Below are 4,557 nucleotides of genomic sequence, written 5' to 3' on the forward strand. Positions count from 1 at the left end.
TTCCCAAAATGGCGGGTCGGGTGAATTCAATAATAGACGTCTGTTGGCATTCCAACCTTCCTTCTCCTTTCAGGGAATAATAATTAAGAGGGGGGAGGAAGGGGCTTTTATAGGGCTTTTGTCTTACCTCCTTCCTTCTACAAGTCTTCTTTAAGAAAAGAAAGAAAATAAAATAAAATAAAATCTTGGTAAAAATCCTCATTCTCTGAGATATTGTGTGAGGAAAGAGAAAATCCATTTCCAAAATTAACAAATTCTATTCGTTCCTTGCAATATTAACCAATATCTTGCAATCTTGATTAAATCAGAAAGGAATCTCTGCATAGTATCTTTAAGATCTTGTGAGGTGGCAAGGAGAGAGAATAATCTTCAGGATTTTGTAGGAGAGAGGATGTGGTACCAATGAGTGGGTCTCACCTTTGGACTAGTTCCTAATTCACTTTAAGCACTTTCTCTTGTAAACTTGGAAACTAAAAAAAACAAGAAAAATAAAAGTATTACTCTCCAAAGTGGGGCAAAATGTACACTTATATCCCTAAGATTTCACAGATTATTGTGCTCATCAGTCCCTAATTCCAAGTTCTCCCAAAGATTTGGGTTGGGAGATTTTTTTCCCCATCTAATGAGATGTGTTTTTTAGGCCTTGTCAATGTCACTATTCCAGAAATGAAAGTTGATGGAATCTAATTTCTTACAAATGTTCTTAGGAAAAGAAAAATAAGACATTAGATATGAAGGAACAGATGCAAGAGTTGATTGAAGTAAAATACTTCTCCCCGCAAAGGATAAAAGATTGGATTTCCAAAGGCAGAGTTTGTTCTTGACTCTATCAATGGTTTTGGTGAAAGACAAGTATTTGGCTCGTTTGTGGAACAAACTGGTCCCCAGATATGTGGTCTCATCATTCATTTCCTTGATACCAATAACTTTACACAAAAGCTTCTTGGTTGTTTCATTAGTATTAGAATTGAAAGCTCACCCACTTTTATCAAACTTAATAGTTAATCCTCAGAGATCAGAAAAAAGATCAAGAATGTATCTTATAGTGGTTAAATCTTCTTGGGTGGCTCTACAGAAGATAAAGGTGTCATCTGCAAAGAATAGGTGGGCACGCCATCTGTTATGACTAGCAGACAGGAGTACAACCTACGTGTCGAAATCAAAAACCTACCACCAACGTTGCCAAAGATGGAAGAGACATTGGCTAAAGTCCAGGATCCCTTGCAAGAAATAGTTTTTGTAACAAATTGTTACAACCAGACTTATGACTAATAAAACTTGTCTTGCTTCGGATTATTCTAAGATGCCAGGATTAGGCCGTAGGCTCGTTGAACATCGGCTGCCCATGAAAAGTCGGTACAAACTATTCAGAAGCCCTCCAGACGGATGGCTATGGAGGTCATCCTGAAAATAAAAGATGAGATCAGTATTGTTCAAGGCTGGTTTCATAAGATCCACCAGGTATGTTGAATGGTTGCAAATGTAGTCCTAGTTGTGAAAAAGAACGTCAAACTCAGGGTGTGCATTGACTTTAGAGATCCAAACAAAGCACCACCTAAGGATGAATACCCAATGCCCGTGGTGGATATGTTGGTGGATTCTTCCACCAAACATCAGATCCTATCCTTTATGGATGACCACACAGGATATAACCAAATGTTCATAGCAGAAGAAGATGTTCCCAAAACTGCATTCTGATGCTTGGGGGCATTAGGGACCTTTGAATGGGTGGTAATGCCATTCAGTCTTAAAAACGAAAGGGCCACCTATCAAAGGGCCATGAATGTCATCTTCCATGATATGATTAGTCATTTCCTAGAGGTATACTGATCAGCACATTTATGTGTGAAATCTACGGTAATAAAACATGCATTTTATATATTTAGAATGGAGCTACCTTCGGTTTTACTCTCTTTTTGCAGGTTTTGTATTTTAAAGGCTTTAAGCATTATCGGGCATCATATCTCTCTTGCAATAACTACTTAGTGTAGTTGGTGAGCTATGGTGTGCAAAATTCCCTTGCTCACCAAGAGGTCTCAAGTTCGAATCTCATGGTTGTTTTTTTTTTTTTTGGAGAATTTTGTTAAAGATTTCCTACTTTTCACTCACTTAAAGCACTAAAGGCATGGAGGGGATTTCCACATCAAATTAGAAGCAAGGAAAATCGTGGAAGAGGTTCCTGTGCAAGAAGAGAAGAAGAAGACAAAGAAAAAGAAAAGAAAAAAAAATGGTGAAATAAATCTTGTCCAAATCTTCTCTCTCCTCCACCTTAGCACTTTTGGTCTCAAAAGATCTCACTACCAATTGTGAGATTCTCCCTTTTAGGAAAGAGAAATTTGTTACCCTACCTCCCCATTCCTTATAAATACAACTCATGTAAGAGGAGGGGAGATACTTAATTCTTCTTCTGGGTTTTTTTTTTTAGTTGCTCTATCTTTTTCTCTAGCTCTAGTTCTAGGTTTATGCTTTAAACACTTTTGTAAGTTCTTTTTATTCAATCAATGCAAGCACTTTTGTTTTTTATTCAGTTTTTTATTTTTATTGTTTAAGCAATTGAAGTTGTAATCTTCAAGTTCCAGTTCTAGGCTTAGTTCTAGGTGACAAGAACAAGCTATGAAGCGTGTCTTTCAAGTTTCATTTTTTTTTTCTTTAGATTTGTTTTCTCTAGTACTAGAAATTTCAGATTTGGTTTATTCCAAATCTGGTTTTTAGTATTGGTAGTATCTCAAATCGATCAAGTTTTTAGTTCAAGGATTGAAGTTCAAGTAAGTAGGCCCCTCAATAGTCTTCTCTCCCCCCTTCATTCCCTCTTCTGACTACCCTTTCTTTCTTAATTTAGGATTTTAATTTCAGTCATTATATTACTGCTATCCCTTTCCCCCAAGGTTCATGGCTAGTGTATGTGTTGTCTTTGCCCCTCCTAGCCATAGAATCATCAATTTATTGCTTTTATTTTAATTGTCTCCCTTTCTCTAAAGCCAAGTAGAGTAACCCTTGTAAGAGTGACTCTCTGGTTAAGTAGGGAAGCTCATATTATGATACATCCCTCAGGCTAAGTAGAGAAACCTACTTGTGAGTCTCTCTCTAGCTTTATCCCCTTTCTTTTACTTTAATTTTTATATCAATATTTTTTCCCTTTATTATTTTTTTTTAATTGCATGGGTTGTTTATTTTTTGTTATTTATTTATTTAATTTTAATTGCATGACTTGCGTCTTTAAATTCTTAGATGACAAATGGTTAGGACATTATTTTAGATACATATGTTTAGGACGGTAGCTAGAATTAGATCACAACCATTAATAGGTTCACTTTCACATTATTAAAAGAAAAATAAATAAAGTGGCTGCTCTCCCTGAGTTTGACCCGTAGCTACATTGATTCGTACGCTTGCGGTTACATTTAAAATCTCAAACAAGTTTTTGGTGCCATTGCCGGGGGGACAGTTCCATGTTATTTTTCGCTTTCTTTTAGTAAATCGGAGTGCTTTGTTTTGTTTTTTTCTTTTCTTTTATTGAATTCCTGAGAAAAATAACTTGCAATAATAGTTGTATCGGTAGAGGTCGCCATGCCTCACAGTATGATAAAGATAGGTTTCGCCCTATAGTAGTACCTCAGGAATTGACCTGAGCAACCCCGGATCCTTGCCGGTAAGCTCCCAAAAAGGTAAAAAAATCAACAAAAAAAAATCATAAAAAAAATCCATTGCTATCGATTATTTTGTGCTTGTCTTACTCTAGTTGTGGGTAGTTTTCTGTTGAAGGAGTGTTAGGTGGATACGTAATACTAAGAATTGGTTAGAAAGAAGAGATCCAACAAGTAGTGACCCTATACGTTTGCTCTCTTTACAACTTTTCAATGTGGGAGACCAATAGCAAAACCCTTCACCTAAATCTCTGAAAGATAGGTTTTACCCTACGAGAACAACCCATCCTTCCTGCATAGTTCTACCACTCAGGGCAATAATTTTGAACTCAAATCTCAATACATCACTATGTTACCCCACTTCCATGGGTTGACCTCTGAGAATCCATACCTATTTCTAAGGGAATTTGAAGAGGTTTGTATTCTAATTAAGATCCAACAGCTTTCTAATGATGATGTTAAGCTTAGGTTTATCACTTTTGTATTGAAAGACCAACCTAAGAAGTCGTTGTATGGGTTACCCACAAATTCTATAACCTCATGGGAACAGTTCACAGTTGTCTTCCTTAAGAAGTTTTTCCCAACTCACAAGACCAATAAGCTTAGAAGTGATATCCTTCAATTTAGGCAAAAGCCTAGTGAGTCATTTTCCAAACTTATGGAGAGATTCAACGATCTACTCCAAGAATGCCCTCACCATGGCCTAGACCTATGACATTTATGTCAAATAATTTATGAGGGTATTGATTACCCAACTAAACAAATGATAGAGTCTATGTGCCCTGAGGGATTCACATCCTTTACAGATGAAAAAAGGCATGAGAATTCTTACTTGACTTAGCTGACAAAACCCGTGAGTGGGAATCAACCCAAGAGAGTGAAAGAACCATAAGAGGAAAAAGGATATTTTGTG

The 4,557-nt window shown here is 36.6% G+C and overlaps 1 non-coding gene across 1 annotated transcript; it reads right to left on the reverse strand.

The window, feature by feature from the left end:
• Positions 1–4,242: 4,242 nt before the first annotated feature.
• LOC122092496 lies at positions 4,243–4,349 on the reverse strand. The gene has a single exon (XR_006144159.1). It is a non-coding gene; the product is annotated as a small nucleolar RNA R71 (small nucleolar RNA).
• Positions 4,350–4,557: the final 208 nt, after the last annotated feature.

The sequence above is a fragment of the Macadamia integrifolia genome, chromosome 10 (assembly GCF_013358625.1).
Source record: "Macadamia integrifolia cultivar HAES 741 chromosome 10, SCU_Mint_v3, whole genome shotgun sequence".
Taxonomy (NCBI): Eukaryota; Viridiplantae; Streptophyta; class Magnoliopsida; order Proteales; family Proteaceae; genus Macadamia; species Macadamia integrifolia.